The sequence below is a fragment of the Marmota flaviventris genome, chromosome 6 (assembly GCF_047511675.1).
Source record: "Marmota flaviventris isolate mMarFla1 chromosome 6, mMarFla1.hap1, whole genome shotgun sequence".
Taxonomy (NCBI): Eukaryota; Metazoa; Chordata; class Mammalia; order Rodentia; family Sciuridae; genus Marmota; species Marmota flaviventris.
Genome location: NC_092503.1, coordinates 107,507,482 through 107,525,910, shown reverse-complemented (window position 1 = coordinate 107,525,910; position 18,429 = coordinate 107,507,482). Strand labels below are relative to the sequence as shown.

General features: G+C 40.0%; 1 protein-coding gene across 3 annotated transcripts in view; it reads right to left on the bottom strand.

Annotated features, from left to right (window-relative positions):
- Positions 1–18,429, bottom strand: part of LOC114095070 (platelet-activating factor acetylhydrolase) — a 57,975-nt gene that overhangs the window by 35,182 nt on the left and 4,364 nt on the right. Inside the window, exon 1 of one of the 3 annotated variants that reach the window (XM_071613336.1) lies at positions 1,001–1,114. The exons of 1 other annotated variant lie outside the window; for it this stretch is intronic. The gene's annotated coding sequence lies outside the window, so the exon portion shown is untranslated. Of the gene's footprint in view, positions 1–506; positions 531–1,000; positions 1,115–18,429 lie in introns of those variants that run through there. One more of the 3 variants, XM_071613337.1, reaches the window with a different exon arrangement.

Sequence of the window (18,429 nt, the reverse complement as noted above, 5' to 3'; positions counted from 1 at the left end):
GAAATTCTGAAGTGTCTCATGGCTAGAAGGCCATCTTTTTACTGACTAGTCCAATACTTAATGCCCTGATCCCCAAGTTCAGTGTTAGCCCCAAATACTTAATGCCCTGAGCCTCCAAGATTGTTAAAGCTTCAGGGGATACATTTTCCAGCTCCTACTCATATACCAGATTCCTAGTTCAGCATTCTAATTTGGTCAAAGGTCATTTGTGCAAGTCTGATTTGTTAACATATGCCTCCCAAACCTGAATCTGTATGCCACCATTTAGGTGGCAAGTCCCTATGTATGAGTCAGATACAACTCGCCTTCCTCCTTTACCACCTGTGCAGAAATTCTGAGATCCACAGGCCCGAAGGAAAGTCCAAACTTTTCCAGATGGGGAGACAGAAACTTCCATCAAAAGTTCCAGGAGATAATGAAGAAGACAATGTTTTCTATTATCTGTTTTTGATTGGCCTTTTGCAAAATGAGCCTCATCTCTGACTCAAGGTAACAAAACAAAACACCTTTATCTTATCTGGAAGGGAGTGGGATGATCTAGGCAGGGGCTGTATTGCTTTGTTTTTGTAACTTTGTTCCTACAGCGGCTTCTTGGAAATGGGCTCCAAAAGAAAAATTTCCCGAAAGGTGTATGAGTGTGTGTATGCGCGGGCCTGTCTCGGTAGGAGATCTGTGGATTTAAAAAAAAAAAAAAAAAAAAAAACTCCTCTAATTCCCGCTTCGCCCAGCCAGATTCTCCCCCTTAGCACCATATACTCAGGGCTACTTCCTCTGAAAAAGGCTTGGGATCTGCCACTCTCCTCAAGAAACAAGTTTGGCTCTGTTAGCTAGAGCTTCAGGGACTGAGCCCAGGACCACCTGGAGAGCTCTGCAGCTCCCCCTAGCCCGCCGGAGCGGGTGGCTGTCCTGGCTCCCCACACCAGCGCAGCCAGAGTCTGCGTTAGAGGAATGCTCCCGCGCTTCTCCTGGGGCTCCTGCCCGCCCTGGGGACCCCCCTCACCTGGCGCTGCGCTGTGCCACTTGCGGAAACCTGGATCCCTGGGCAGACAGACGGGACTGAGGACACACCAAATCCGATTGCTTCTCGCCGCCAGCACTACTAGCCTCTAGCCATCCATTGTCACTGTGGTCACTGCGCCCTCCGCCCTCTGCGTGGCCCTATCGTCCGACCCTCTCCTCCCCCCGGCGTGGCGGGAGGAGGGACGGGGAGGAGCGTGCGACCGCCGGCCTCGCACAAACAGCTGCAGCTCAGCTTGCGAGCCTGTTCGGGTGCACTCTGCACTCTCTCCTGCTGGGGAACCCGCAACCTGGACCCCCCGGGAGCCTCCCCCGCCTCGGGATGGGTCCCCGCAGTGCCTCCGACAGTGCTAAGCTCTCCACGTACTGTTCACACACTAGATTCTCATTAGGTCTGTTTCCTGCTTAACTCATCCACATCAAGCCTGTCTTGCTAGTTTCATCTGTTCTCTAAATTCACAAAGATCACTAAATGATTCCGCGCTCATCTGTCATCTGAAATGCACGGTGCATCACGCTTGTACATACATTGCACACTGAACGCCAGTTTGGAAGTTGTGTGGACTGGGCTCCAGCTTGGAAAGCCTGCTGTGGTGTGTGGTGTCAGTCTCCTTTCTTTGTGCCAAGGAAATGCATTTGTGAGTTGGGGGAAAATGGTGCTATAAGGGGACATGTTACAATACAGCCCAGTTTAACCCGGAGTTATTTGAGATTTAACTGAAACTCCTTCATTTTCCAATGTTGGCTCCTCTATCCACTTTCTGATAAAAGCATACGCTTTTAAAGCTTTAGTCAGAAACTCGGATAAAATAGAGATTTATGTGTGTTGTTATTAAAATTTTGTATTTTTAAAATAGTTGTTTGTCATTGGCAAATTGACAGAACTGGAGATGACATTTTATTTATTTATTTAGTAAATTTTATTCTGAGCACTGTAGTAAGAAGGCGAGGACTGTAGCTCGTTTCATTTTTCAGTGGTGTGATCTTGGGCAAGTCTGTTATCATCTCAGATTTCTCATCTGTAAAACACAGGTAGTCAGTCAGAAGTACCTTGTGAGAATGAAATGCCACTACATGTGAAATGCTTAGGACAGAACCTGGCATATGGGAAACATTCACTCAATATGTGGAATCTAATATTAATAGCTGCAAAGAAGCAGTGACTTATTTAAACATAACAATAAATGAAAATTTAGGTAAAACTGTATCAGCCTAGTGACAATTTCACTGTACTTCCTGTTAGAGCCGCCTGTGATAAAACTGCCCCAGAATGTTAATTTCAAAGAGTACATTATACCCCACCAAAGAAAACTCTTAAGGCCCATCTTTGATTGATCTTAAGACCAGACCAAGAAGTTGGAGACTTTCAAGGCTTTGAGGAATGGTCCTGAAAACAATAATGAAATATTTTATTCACCTCTCTTACTGCCAGCAACATACCATCTCCTTCAATCATCAGATTACTTTTCCGGGAAGGGAATCCCAGAGTGATTGGCATTTGTTAGGTTAATAACTTGAGGAGATGTCCAGTGTAGTGTTCCTAGATTTAGCAAACAAACAACAAACAAACAAACAAGAAATGCAGGACTGTCAGTTGAATTTGAATTTCACTTAAACAACAAATAACTTTTTGGTATGTCTTATGCAATATTTGGAACATACTCGACAAATTTATTTGTTGTTTACCTGAAATTCAAATTTAACTGGGCTTCCTGCAATATCTGACAATCCTAATAAATGGAATTAGTAAAGAATATTCCTCACATTCCAAAAAGACAAGTCAACACAGGCAGATTAAAGGTGAATTTGATGTGGGTTATTTTAAAATTTTATGTGGTAAAGAAAAAGTGGAGTTGTGTTTATAAGTTGATTTGTTATTGAGCTACTTCTTACCTCTTAGTTTCTACCCGTATCTCCACTGACAGCAATACTTACTTACTATTTAGTATAAGTAAAAGTGGTTGCTTTTTGCTTTATTCAATATATTGAATATAAATACAATAATGTATTCAGTGGGGTTTTATTTAAATAGTGTTTATTGAGGGCCAACTGCATGTCAGGTACCATTTCACAAATGAATAAGACAAAAGTTCATGTCTGGAGGATAAGGAAATTTTAAAAAACCCAAAGTGCTACCCTATCTAGGTAAATACAGAAAGGTGGGTGTTCAGTGAAGTGAGTTAATTGTCCTAGGAAAGGTGTGGAAACCAAGGATGGGATCCATTGCATGGGATCTAATTAAAAAAAACTGCTCCAACCAGAATGAGCAGAAGAGTAAAGACCCAGGATGGCAGTTGTGCGTAAGTCTGGGAAGCAGCTCATCCTTGAGTGGAGTAGGAAAGCTTCGGGGAGGTAAATGGAAATCCTTGAGATTATTACATGGGGATGGAATGCAAAGAAAAAAATTGGGACTATATTTTTCCACTTTAAAGTATACATTTAAAATTAAATCCAGGTACTGCAAGAGGAAAACATCCAGAAAAGGCCTGATGCAGCTTATGATGGATTGATCTGAACCTACAGGAGTATCTCAAACAGGAGACCCCATTTCAACCTGAAATCTAAGAATATTCTCCAAATGGCCCAGAGAAGGAAGTATAATCAGAAGACTGTGCTCAGCTACAGGAAACAGGTTTTATGCAGTCTAATCATAGCAGCACTGCTTGTTGGTTTATAACCTTTAGAATCACATTATAAACAAGCCAAAGAAGGATTAATGTGACTATAGGCAAAATGTTAGTCAAAAATGATTATTTTTTTTTAAATGTGCAAGTAAAAGTAGATAGCAGGATGTAGGAGTAGGGAGAAAAGGTTGAGTTACTAAGGTGCTCGGTTTAGAAAGTAGAGAATCAGAAGATACTGCAGCAACTTTGCAGAGGAGAGAACACTGGGGGCTGGGCATAGAGAGGGATCTCTGTCAGGAGTAGAGGGGCCAGAACGTATGTGAGCTAAATCTTTGATTTGCCTAGAAGAAATTGGGTAGGAAGGGCCTACCATGGTGCACCAAGAAATAATGACATATCAGGATCTTTTGAAAATAGGAAAATACCCACCAGAAATCCAAAACATAAATTATTAAGAGTTTGGGGAATGGGACTGGAGTTGGGGTTAGGGTTACAGTGGGCTAAAGTGGGGGACTCATTTTTCTTTTTTAGTACTTTAGTACTTTTGAACAATTTGAACTATATGCATGATGACATTGAATAAATATTTAAAACTTTTGAAGACTAGAAATTTGTGAAAAGGAAGACTTAAGAAAATGGCTTTCAAGAATCAGTAAGACTAAAAAGAGCATGCTACAGGGACACTGCTACATGGATGTTCATAGCAGCACAATTCACAATAGCAAGACTGTGGAACCAACCTAGATGCCCTTCAATAGACGAATGGATAAAAAAAAAATGTGGCATTTATACACAATGGAGTATTACTCTGCATTAAAAAATGATAAAATCATAGAATTTGCAGGGAAATGGATGGCATTAGAGCAGATTATGCTAAGTGAAGCTAGCCAATCCCTAAAAAACAAATGCCAAATGTCTTCTTTGATATAAGGAGAGTAACTGGGAACAGAGTAGGGACGAAGAGCATGAGAAGAAGATTAACATTAAACAGGGATGAGAGGTGGGAGGGAAAGGGAGAGAGAAGGGAAATTGCATGGAAATGGAAGGAGACCCTCAGGGTTATACAAAATTACATACAAGAGGAAGTGAGGGGAAAGGGGAAAATAATACAAGGGGGAGAAATGAATGACAGTAGAGGGGGTAGAGAGAGAAGAGGGGAGGGGAGGGGAGGGGAGGCGAGGGGGGATAGTAGAGGATAGGAAAGGCAGCAGAATACAACAGACACTAGTATGGCAATATGTAAATCAATGGATGTGTAACCGATGTGATTCTGCAATCTGTATACGGGGTAAAAATGGGAGTTCATAACCCACTTGAATCAAAGTGTGAAATATGATATGTCAAGAACTATGTAATGTTTTGAACAACCAACAATAAAAAATTAAAAAAAAAAAAGAATCAGTAAGAGTTAATCTGGAAGAAAAAGAGAGTTTTCTGTAGAAAATGGGACTGCATGATCAAAGGCACATGGGCCTCAAAGTGAATGGCACACCTGGGGAATGTCCAGGTCTCCATGATGGCATTGGGTATATGGTTGAGGCAGAGAAGAAGGTAAGAATGAAAGGGTGAGCTGGAGCTACTAGAAGAGTCCTCTAAGCAATGCGGCTGAGTTTGGACAGTGAGCATCTCCAGGACAGGAATCATGTTTTATTCCTCTGCATCCAGTATAGAGCCTAACACTAACAGTCACCCAATAAATGCTTACAGAATGAATGAAAAAACTTACAGGCATATAAGTAAATTATATAAGGATTTATAGGCATATCAGAGTTTTTAAGTGTAGTATTATTCTTATTTTTAGAAAATAATTTTATACTAAAAAAGATGAATTGAGGGGAAAAAAGCAATGAATTAGGAGGCTATTAAGTGAAAGGTAATGATGTAAACCACAATACTGGCATTGGAATGGAGATTGAAAATATAAACCAGGCAAAAACAGACACAAAAGATCAAGAAGGGGAGTAAGTCCCATATAGCCCTGAGATCTCTAGCTGGGGAAATCAGATAGATGATGAAGCCCCTAGTTGATGAAAGAAAACAAGGAAAATGAACAGGTTGTCAAAGTAAGGTAACAAACGCAGTTCTGCATATACTGAATTTTAAAGCTCCAAGGATGATGTTTTTTTAAAATTGTAGGCCTTGGGCCATTAATAGCTTATGAAGTCTATGTGGTTCATTGAGGCATTATCCCGCCCCCCAATGAAATGAAACATGATAAATTTCAAAGTACATCACATGTGGTAAAGTGTTGATCCACAAACTTGTATTTTTATTGCATATATATGTATGTATCTGTTGTAAAATTAATTTCCTGTCATGTGGTAAAAGCAATGTTTGAGAGCTTTTACCCTCGGACACACAGGCAGAAGCAGTGGTAGATGTCAACTTCCATCTGCTCAAAAGGGTCACCTGGGCACTCAGTCTGCATTTAGTGACTTCCCATTGTGCCTTTTAAAATATTTTATTTTTTAATATTTTATTTTTAGTAGATGGCAAAACACCCCCTTTTTATATGTCTATTTTTTTTTTTAATGTGGGGCTGAGGATCAGTCCCAGTGCCTCACATGTAACAGGCAAACATTCTACCACTGAGCCACAACCCCAACCCTTCCATGTGTCTTAGTCCGTGTTCTGTTATTATAGTAGAATACCACAGACTGGATGAACTAGAATCAATATGAGTTTATTTGGCTTATGGTTCTAATACCTGGGAAGTCCAAGATCATGACACTGGCATCTGGCAAGAGCCTTTGCACTGTGTCATGACATGGCAGGACAAGCGAGCACACAGTAGGCAGAAAGGGAAAAATCAGGCCCATCTCATCCTTTTTTTTTTTTTTTAAATCAGGAACTCAGTCCATGATAACAGCGTTAATCCATTCTCGAGGTGGAGCCCTCATGGTCTAATCACATCTTAAAGGCCTTATCTCTTAAAACTGTTATAGTGGCAATTGTATTTTAACATGAGTTTAGGAGGAGACATTGAACGCCATGAAACACTGAAAGCTTAAAATCATCTGTAGTGGGAGACTTCATACACAGAAATTGGCAAACACAACAAAATAGGAATGTGTCCCCCAGCCTGGGACTCCCACCTGCTCCAAGCAGTCACATCTCTAGTCAGAACCATCTCATAGGTCCTTAATCATACAAGTCTGAAGATCAATGTGGAGAAAGAAGTTATTTATTTGGAAGTTGTTTATTAGTGTGTGGGATTAACAAGTGCTTGTAGAAAAAGAAAAACTCTAAGGCCACCTCATTCAGGCAAAGTTGGAGGAAGAAGAGCTAGTGAGATTTTCAATTCTGATCAAAGTGAGGATGGAAATTGGGTTTGAGACACTCTTAGATGTCAAGAACGAAAAGGGGCTTTTAAAGGCAAGTAGGATCAACACTGCTGTTTCAATAGGGTGGATGGAAAAGGAAGAGAGGGCTTTAGCAATTGGGAGGCCATTGGTGGCCTTTAAATTAACATATTAGTCTATGAGAGTGAATGTAGGAAGCGGAAAAAAGGAGTAGAGATGAGGATACAATTTTTAAAGACATTGTGTGGAGAAAGAAAGGAAAGAGAATCTGGCTGTAGTTGAGGAAAAAAAAGAATGAGGAGGGTAAAAATCTGAAACATGGTAATAGAACCTTCCAGGAGGTCAGAGCTTTCTTAACCTCACCTATGCCATGATGGCTGGAATTCACTTGTTCATCCTGAATTGGATCATGTGGTGATGCATTTTTCCTGGTGACATTGATCAGTCTGGGAATGAGATCACAGAAGAGAGTTTTCTGGGATTAGAAACTGGGAGAGTAGATTGACCCAAGGCAAAGAAAATGAGGGAGTTTGTTAACTTAAAAGATAAGTTTTTGTAGTTAGGATGTAATGTACTCATGTTAATTCATATTACTGGAAATCTAAACAAATCAGAATAGTAAAAATAGAAAGTGGGGGTCCTCCATGGCCCCACCTCATGAAATAAGTGCATAACAATCCGGTATAGTCTTCTAGATGCTCTTCTAGATTAAGAGGAACATCCTGGCCTTGAGTCCAACTCTACCTGTCCTAGCTCTAAGGCCTCGGTCAAGTCACACACCTCAGTTTCCTAATCTCTAAGATGCAAATAATAGCACCTTCATCCTAAGGTTGTAGTAAGGATTAAAAGAGATAATGCCTATAAAGTAGAATACTGTTTGGCAAAATACTTCTCTAAATGTGATGGATGTGTAATCATTTTGCTTCCCCATTGACAAACTACCAATGTTTCCCATAGTATACTGGGAGAAATAAAGTCCAGCTGTCCTGATGTGACACTAGTGCCTTATATATGTGAATATGTACATGAATATATGAATATTTGCAAAGAACTGAAAGTACTGCTGGGTTGAGTAGGTTGGAAGAACTTCCCTGGAGGCAGAGTGACAGCATGAGGAGGTATAATGTCATGGTCAGAGAATATACTTTGAGTTCCATGAGTTCAGAGGTGAAGTTCAGGGGACAATAGGTCCAGGATAGATATACCTCTTAGCTTCCAAAGCAGAGAAAAGATAAGGATTTTTTTTTATTCAATATTTTAGACAATTCCAAATTTCATTATCCAATTCTAGGCTGAGCCTTCACCCCTCATTAGCAGTGACATTATGAAATTAGTTTACTGAAGGACTCTTGAGCTGTGGATGTCATAATTGCCTTGTTTGTATGCATCTAGTCACTGGGCTCCATGACCTAGTTTGCCAAACCAGTCGCCAGGACATTTTTCCTTACCCAGGTCATTGAAAACACCCCTGCTGACTTTAGTCAAGATGTAGGAGGCATTGTGCTGAGTCCAAGACTCCCAGGCTTCTCTCAGTGGCATTGATTCAGTCATCCAACTCCTTTATCTGGTTGCTGAGTTACTTGATTCCACATTCACAAGGCTATTCATTGGCTCCTCCTGTTTCTACTGTTACACCCTAACTGAGGCCTTCCAAGGCTGTGTCCTTGATAGTCACAAAACGCTTCTTTGTTTATACATATCATACAAACTCATTTTAGGAAAATGGTGTTTATTACTAATTTAATGTACGTTCTCTGAAGCTTTTCTCCACATAAACAAATGCATGCATGTACACTGAAGTTGTTGGTCATTTTTAGAAGTTATATTTTCATTAAGCAATAGAATACTAATATTTTATCAAAGCAACATATCCAGATCTACAGTATCAGCTTGAAAGGCAATATAATATTTCCACAAGAAACTTGCATTGTTTATCAGTCTTAATTTTGAAATTATACTTCAGTGAATATACTTGCAGCAAAGTATTTGTGCATGTTTTTAATTATTTTTTATTTGTTTTAAATATCTAGAAATGGGTTTTCTGGATCAGGATATATGCATTCTTTTGTCTTCTATTTTCTTTTCACCCTTAGGTGTCCTTTGCCCCAGGACAAAGGACAATTTATGTTGTGGCAAAATTACTTCTCTAAAAGTGACAGCCTTGTAATCATTTTACTTCCCCCTTCAGAAACTGTCAATGTTTCCCATAGCACACTGGGAGAAATGAAGTCCAGCTATCCTGAGGTAGCATTGCAGGATCTGGCCTGAAGTTCCTTTTCTTTAGGTCTCTCATATTCAACTCAGTTTACATTCAGTCATTCTGGATTTCATGTCATGGCATCCCCTTTGCTAGAAGGATGCCCACTTTTGGGTTCTGAGTTCTGGTAGGAAGCAGGCAGTATGCTCAAACTGGATTATTTGATGCACATTTACTAAATGGACTGTTGACAAAGGTGACAGCAGAATTCAGGAAATGCAACAAGGCATAGTGTAGTGCCTTTGGTGAATGCTGACAGCCCTTACCTTCCATGGGCTTAAAGGAGCAAAAACAGAAAGCAGTAACTGGAACTTGGCACAGGTAACTCTGTGGAGAAGGTCGCCTGACAAGAGCTGTGACCTTCATAGCAAACCCATTGAAAGCCAGGCAGGAAGAAAGCCAAGGGAGTAAATATTCCAACCCCGTTTCTCATCTATACCCTAATCTCCTGCTGGAAATTGTCCAGCCCAGTTGGAAGCCAGAGCCCATGCATGATGCTGTCCTCCACGCAGGTCAGCCTCCAGGATGGAGAATGAAAGAGAGTGGATCTGTTGAGAAAGATGTGGAAAATGTCCAGCACACCCACTTTCTCCTAACTGCTAGGTCTTAAAGTGATTTAATGCCTCTCAGGGCATTTAAGATAGTCTCAATTACATTTTTTTGTGTGCAATATCTTATTTTCTCAATTAAGTTGACAAACTCTGTAAAAAGAGAGATGACCCTTTTCACATGCATTATCAGAGGTTCAAAAATATTTGCTATGGATTTATCCCTCATAGAGATTCAACTGCCTCAAGGCAGTTGAGCTAGAGCATTCCCTTATCCCCAAGAGAAGTTAGAAAAGATAAATCTCTGAATGAGGGAGGCTAGGTTGAAGGGATACTAAATGCCAGGACAGAAATACAGAGTCCTTCTGTAAGCCCCATTCAAGAGTCAATGTGAGAGAGCTACACAGGCCCACATTCAGACTGCACAGTACACAGGAGAGGCTGAGAGGAGAACCACAGCAATGTCTGGGCAGGTGGTCTCTGATAGCAAAATGTCACCTTAGAGAAAACATGATCTATCCAGAAATCTGAACTCCCCTGAACAAGGTTTCATAAGCCTCCTGACAAATTGGTACGCAGCTGGTGTTCATCAGTCGAGATGCTAGAATCCTATAACCAGCACAGCCACCTCCTCCATTCTGATGCAAGGATGGTCCTAGTGGTGACCATCTGATGCAAGGATGGTCCCCCCACCCCAGAAGGCTTCTTAAAAATCTCCTAAAAGATGGTTAGAGACAGAAAGGTACAGATGCTCTGGTAACCACAAATGGAATCTGATTCTTGTCTTTTGGACCCAAGATGCAGGGAACCTCGTAGCCTCCCTGAGATCAGGGCTCTGACAGTAATGCCATCAAGCAATGAGTTTGATCTGTCTCTTACAACTGTCCACAGGAAGTAGAGACAGCTGTCTGAGTATGCTTCACTGAGGCCTGTGAGCCTCAGTTTCCTTTCTTGCAAACCACCTATATTTCAGGCTTGTTATTAAGATTGATGAAATAATATCCAGAAAACACCTAGGATAATGCCTGATTAACAAATACTCTATTCCCTGCTGCCACTCCCAGTTCTAATGACACCAACCATTCTGTCCACCTCATTGTGTTGCTTCTTTCATAAGCCATGGTTTGAAATGAACTACATCATTTCCTAGGCAGGAAGACCTCCCTTCAGTCACTTTTGCATATGGCTTTGACTTGCCCCTCAGGAGGCACTGTAGCACAGCAAATAAGGATACGACACAGCAGCCCCACCACCTGAACTGTCCACCATTAGCTCTGTAACCTCAGGCAAGTCCATAGATTACTATATGTCTCAGTTTTCTCATTTGTGAAGCAGGATAATATTGGTGCCTACCCTACAAAATAAAAATTGACCAAATGTGTTAAAGCACTTAAAACAAAACCTACATGGGTTTATTACTGTCATCTTTAGAATTGAAGGAGGTAGAAGAGAATGAAATCCTACTGTCCCAAACATAAGTCAATGGCAACTGAAAAGTATGCAAGGGGGTGGCAAAGCCACTCAGCCCACACTCCTGTGTTCCCTGAACTTGCAGACACTGCACATCTCTCTGTATGTGGAGGCTTAGCTGGGATGGGAAAGGGGTAAGTGATGAATTAAAACATTCTCAGTGTCACTTTTAAGTAAATAATTTAATGCTGATGGGTGTTAATATTTTCATACATAAAATGAGTTTTTGTCTCATTGTTTCCTAAATCCCTTCCTGATCTAGAGATGGCTTTTATTCTATGGAGAAAAGGCTTTATGGATGTCACCTTAGCCAGAAATTTTAGTTCTGATGCTTAAGCCGATGTGACCAATATTGCCCCTGGTGGCCTCTGTGACCTATCATGAGTAAGGCAAGGGCAGTAGCATGCAGATTTTTGACATTCATCTAGTTGGTCACAAGGTCTCACTAAAAACACTAAAAACACTAAAAACACCCACCATATAATTGTGGACCCCATTAGCAGATCCTAATACTTACAATGAGTATAGAAATAATATTTTTATAATATCAGAATGATTGGTCTTATTTTTATATGGCCTTGTATATTATTTAGGTCAAAATTTTTTTTTCAATTCAAAATATGGTAGAATGTTTTGACCTTTTGAGGTAAATTCTTCTTTAAAAAAAATAATGCCAGTAGCTCACTTTTGACTTGTGAAAAATTCTGGAAGTCCCTACCTTAGGTTGCGTTACTCCCTGGCCCTCATGGCTTGTCAAGAAATTTGGTGTCAGACACCTTTTATTAGGGGAAGGAAACACATAATAGGGTATCAGAGGGAATGGGACCCCAAACACATGCAATTTACTGATGCCAACAGCTGTAGTTTCTCACCAGTTTCATCCCTTATCTCAAGTTGCTTTGTCCCTTATCACCAGGGAACTCAGTCCTTGTTCCCCTGCTTCACTCAACATATAGTAGCTACTCAGCAAGTATTTGTCCAGTGAAATAAGGCTGCTCTGTAACTGTTACAAAGCTTTGAAAGGGAGATGGAACACTAAGTTCTCTGAGTGATTAGGGTGCTGATGCAGTCTCTCCTAGGCATCAGTTATGGCTTGTAAAAGACACCTTTAAATTCTGTCCTCTGACGTGGCTGACCACTCCCTTTTGTGTGACTATGTTCTCCCAGGTCCCATCCTTCCTCCCTAGAAATATTTACTAATTCTTCCTTTGCTACCAGATCCCAGGGAATGAAAGGCCTCAAGGCTTGGAGCCCCTCTCTTCATCTAATATTCTTAGATTATGTTAGATCTTATCTACACCTTTAAGTATCACTCATGTGCTGGTGATTTTCAAATATGTAACTTTAACCCCAAAGTCACAGAACTCTGGTTTCCTGCTTGATATTTGGATGTCTTGCATGGATCTCAAACATACATCAAACAGAACACTTAATTTGTATCACTCTTCTACTGGCCCCACCTGGCCCCACCCCACTCCCTTTTACAACACCAGTGTTGTCAGTTTCCAAGGGCCATCTTGACTCTTTCTGTTCCCTCACCACTCGTGTGTACTACATTGACAACTCCTGCCAGTTTTCCCTCCTGAATAACTTTGGTTTCACTCGTTTCTCTCCATCCCTATGGCCACAATCCACCAGGTTACCACTCTTTCTTATCTGGGCTTCTGCAGTGGCCTGCCCTGTGGTCCTCTTGCTTTCAGTCCCATTTTTCAGTCTCATTTAGACCATTCTCCATATAGAGCTAAAGGAATCTCTCCAGAAAATTTAAGCTGCACCATCTTTGTTGTTTAAAATCTTTCAATTTTTTTTTTTCAATTTTCAACTCTTTGTATTTGGAATAAAATCCAAATTCCTCACCCTATCCCAGAAAACTCTAACCAACTTAGCACTTTTCTATACTAAATTCATCTTCTTCTACTTGCTATACTTCATAAACCAGCAGCATCTTCCTCTTGTTTATTCCTCACATAAGCCAAGCTGTGTTGCTGTCTGTGTGGACCCCCTTCCCCAGATCCTCAGATGCCTGGATTCTTCACCTATGCCAGGTCTCTGCTGAAATGTCACCTCCTCTATTAGCATCAGGAGAAGCAGAATATATAATTACAAGAAAGGGTTTATCAGATTAATTTATACTAGCAGAGGCTGGATAATCCCATGATGGCTGTCTGCAGGATAAAATGCCCCAGAAACAAGTAAGTGCCCAGTCTAAGAAGCTGGAAGTCTCAGAACAAGAGGAACCAAGAATGCAGCCCCAGTCTAAGTCGAAGTCCCAGAAGCTTCCTATAGAGTTGTCTGTGCAATTCTGTAGTGCAAGTCTGTGTTCAAAGGTTAAAGGAAGCTCCAAGAAGACAGGAGCACTGAGTGTCTTTTCCCTACAGGGCCCAGTGGAGTGTTTGGCATATACAAGGGCACTTGATAAATATATATGGGAAGAAAGGTAGGGAGACAAATGGAGCAAAGGAAAGAGAGAGGAAAAGGAAGAGAGGATGGAAGGGAGGGGAGGGGAGAGGGTAAGGAAGAAGGCTTTTCCGATCAGTGAGATCATAAATATAGATACTTGCTTTCAGCAAGGGGGGGGGGGGGGGAAGGAGAGACAAGGAGAAAGCACTATAGATGTTTTTGTTCTTTTTGTCATTGTTGTTTAGAATCTACCCTATATCAGATGATTTATAAATTATTCCAGTTAATCACCCTATATCAGATGATTTATAAATTATTCCAGTTAATCAATGAGATTATTATTCCACTTTTATTAATGAGAAAAAAAAAGAAGCTCTGCAAAGTTAAGGAATTTGCCAAAGATCTCACAGCCAGTTCTGAATGAGAGGGTCCCATGCTTTCCCCACCACACCACGGAGGTCAGACATCTCCTGTGTCTAAGTGACTACTAAACAGCTGACCTTCTTCACAGCCTATGGATTGAAAACTGTTTTCTTAAAAATAATAATATTTAAATAATTTTTAATTTAAATAATATTTAATTTAAATTTTTAATTTAATTTATAAATAATTTTTAAAAAATAATCAAATACTATTTGAAAGAACCTGGTGAGGTCCGGCACATTAGGACTGAAGTAGAAGGTAGAATTGCTAAAGAGTTTTGATATGAAGTACAGCGGCAATCCCACTCCACCAGATACCTAGGGAAGCTGAACTTAATTGGCAAGCTTTCATGAGGAAGGAAGGGTCAGTTTCCATAGTGTAAGCACAACAATACTCCAGGCAGTTCAAGCTCCTGAAAAGAGCTCCCCGGGTTTCATACAAGCAAAGAGCTCCCTGGGTTTCATACAAGCCTGTAAGTATTTTTACATTACCCCTCTCTTATTTACTATAGTAATACAGATCACTCACTTATTAGCCTCTGTATTGGTGAACTACTTTGCAAATTGACACACATCTACCAGAAAGATAGGAATTCAAGTGCACTTAACCAAATTCATAAGGATTCATGTCACGGAGAGTTTGCCAGATTTCAGTGGCCAATGACAAGTTAGTGAATTATATACATAAATTTGCAAATAAAGTTTGCATTTTTGTTCTTTAAAAAAAAAACTTCTAATAGTTGTTTATTTTTAACAAATAGCTTTATTTAGCTATAATTCACATACCTAAAAATTGAATCCATCTAAAATGTACTATTCAGTGGTTTTAGAATATTTTAGAGTTGTGAAAACATTACCCACCACAATCTAATTTTAAAGTATTTCATCACTCCAAAAAGAAGTCCTGTGCTTACCAGCAATCTTTCCTCTACCCACCCAGGTCCCAGCCCTAGGCAACTAATAATCTACATTTTGTCTCTATAGATTTGCCTATTCTGGGCATTTCACATAAATGGAAGTATCCAATCTTCTATGACTGGCTTTGTTCACTTGGCATGTTTCAAGATTCATCCATGAATCACGTCTCAGTACTTCCTTCCTTTTCATTATAAAATAATATTTCATTATGTGGATATTCCACATTTTATTTATCCATTCATCTGTTGATGGGTATTTGGGATGTTTCCATTTTTCATCTGCCATTGAATAATGATTCTATGAACATTTATGTATACATTTTTATTTGAATGTTTTCATTATTGTGGGTATATACCCCAATTTATACTTTCTTTTTTTAAAATTTTTTTTAGATGTTGATGGACCTTTATTTTTTTATTCACTTACTTATATGGTGCTGAGGATTGAACCTAGTGCCTCACACATGCTAGACGAATGCTCAACCATTGAGCCACAACCCCAGCCCTGGAAAATTTATACTTTCTAATTTCAAAACTTACTATAGAGCTAAAATAACCAAGATTATGGTGGTACTAGCACAAGAATAGAAATCTAGAGCACTAGAGTAGAACTGAGAGTCTAGAAATAAATTCTGACATATATGCTTATTTTTTGACAAGTCTACCCTATACAAACTCAAAATGGGTCTTGGGCCTAAATGTAAGGCTCAAATTGCAAAACTTTCAAAGGAAATTTAGAGTAATAAATATTTGGGAGGTGGAGAAGCAACTTTATTTCTTTGTATGTGAATATCTCATTGTCTCAGCACCATTTATCAAAAGATTTTTCTTTTCCCATTGCTTGGCCCTGGAGTGTTAACTGAAGTCAAGCAGTATGAGTCTTCCAACTTCATTCTTTCTCAAGATTATTTTGATTATTCTGGGTTCCTTGTACTTCCATAGAATCTTCTAGGATCAGCTTTTCAATTTCTCTGGAAAAAACATTTTGCTGCACAATGAAAATTTCTACTTGAATTACAACACATTCATAGGAAGTTGTGCAATCACTTCAGTATCAACTTGAATGTGGAACAAACAGGGTAGGTTTAGTCTAAAATTGCTCAAAAGCTTGTATGGAAGGCAAATGAAAAGGCTCCTAGACACTGATTGAGAAATGGTTTTGCTTTTAGTGACACTTGCAGATTAGAAATACTAGTGTTTTTGTTTACCATTTTTACTATTAATCAAATCCAGTGTTTTCTAGTAAAGCAAATTTAAAAACTAAAATGCAGTTTGTGCCATCTTCTCTGTTACCCGGCAAGACATGTGTTGAGCACCTATATCCTATAACACACCTAACCCTTGTTTTGCACACTTAGAGATTCTGATTCACTTTGGGCTGAGGTAGAGGCATCTTTGTTTTTAAGAATCTACTGACAATTCTATGGAGCTTCTCAGTGGAGACCAACTGCTGTCTCCTTGCTTCCCCCTCAGGTCTCCAATCGTGTTCCCTGCCAATCTATCTCCTACTTTTCAGCCAGAGAGATATGGCTACTCAAAGATGAACTAGAACTGCTATGGGGGCTTGTTATGAATGCAGACTCTCAGACTCCATCCCAGATCCACTGTGTCAGAATCTGCAATTAAACAAGATTACTAAATAATCTGTATAGACTAGAGGCTGCTAAACTCAGGTCTAAAAGTTGGATCTGGCTCATACCTATTTTGTAGGCCTGTGGCTACTTCCTAAGGTGTCAGGCCTCCATGGGCGAGTGCTGTGAGGCCCCAAGAGCAAGTGCATGCTTCTCCCTTTATCCCTGATGCCTATTTTGCTCCTAGCACTTGCCTCTGCCACTTGTAGCTGTGCCTATTCACTGCTCAGGGCCCACTGGTGATGTTGGTAAAGGATTTCAAACACAGGCACAGCACATGGAGGGCCAAAGGCACATACTCCAAAGTGCAAGTTGTTCCAGCATGGAGGAATTTGCTGTTGGCAGCTGCTGGGACCACAATGGAATCTTAATAAGAGAGTTGGTGACTCTGAGCTGCTTTTTCTCCAGCCAGCTACCAACGTGGGATTGCCAACCTCTCCAGGAGGAGAGAGAGCTCACTGGAATCTGAGTAGCAATAAGGCAGAGAATGAAACTGAGCATCCCACTGACAATGCCTTTCTGCTGAGGCCCATCCTCTCTGCCCTGTGAATGTCTCCAGCTGAGGGTTACTGGGAACAAAGACGATGGAACAACTATTGCAGGCAAATAGGAAAGGGTAGGACATGGATTTTTACTCTTGTTATTTAAGTTGCTTTTAAGTTCCCACTAGTAGTCTTGATTTTGTCTCTTGGTATAAAAATATTGCTGTCTGGATTTTTACAGAAAAAGGTTGCCAACCCTCAAGACTGAGGGACATTATTGTTGGAACTGCTTACACTTCAGTATAAGCAATCCTGGCCACCAATGTGCTGTGCTTAGGTTGGGATCCTCTACGGTCACTTGCCAACTTGACTATAATTCACATACCATTGCATTTTTATTATGCTACTTCTCTGTCTCTCAGGCTATAGGGCTATTCTCACTTTCCAATGTGAATCAGATATACCTGGAGGGCTTACAACAACTTTGGCTGGGCTCCACCCTAGAGCTTCAGTAGGTCTGAGATTGAGTCCAAGAATTTGCACTTCTTATAAATCTTTGGTGGTGGTGCTGCTGCTGCTAGTCACAATTTGTAGGGTGAACTCCAGTCCCATCTCAAACTTGAGATCAGAGGTATCTTCAATGGCCACAACTCCTGTGGCCCTCTCTGCACTCTTGTTGTCCATTTCAGCTCCATATCTGTTTTATATCACCAGTTCTCAAACTTATTATTTTTTTAGTCTCAGAACTTCTTTACACTCTTAAAAATGATTGGGAACCCCAGAAAGCATTCATGTATGTGGATTATATCTATCAATATGTATGCTTTTAGAAGTTAAAACTAAGAATATCTTAAAATGTTAATTCATTTACAAAAGCTGCAATAAATCTATTACATAATAACATAAGTAATATCTTCATGAAAAAAATTATATTTTCCAGAATAACAAAAAATGTAAAAAGAGTGAGCTTGGTTTACCTTTTTTTTTTTTAACCTTTTAAAATCACTGGCTTAATAAGAAGACATCTGGATTCTTGGGTCAGTTTCTACATTCACTTTGTTCTGATGGAAGTGTATAAAGAAATCTGGCTTCCAACAGATATAAAGTTAGAAAGAGAGAAGTATTTTATAGATTTCCACATAATTGTGGATTTTCTCCTTTGATACTACACCCAAACTAGACAGATAGTAGTGCCCTACATTTTAGTTTCGATGTGGAGTTGAAGTGATATCCAGGCAGTTTCCTTACTCTGATTTATTAAAGTCTTTTCCATCTTGAATGGATCTCTTTACTCATGTCTGATTTTGCAACATCCTCCACTTGTTGTATGAAAAATATTGGTCCAGGGGGTGAAGAACA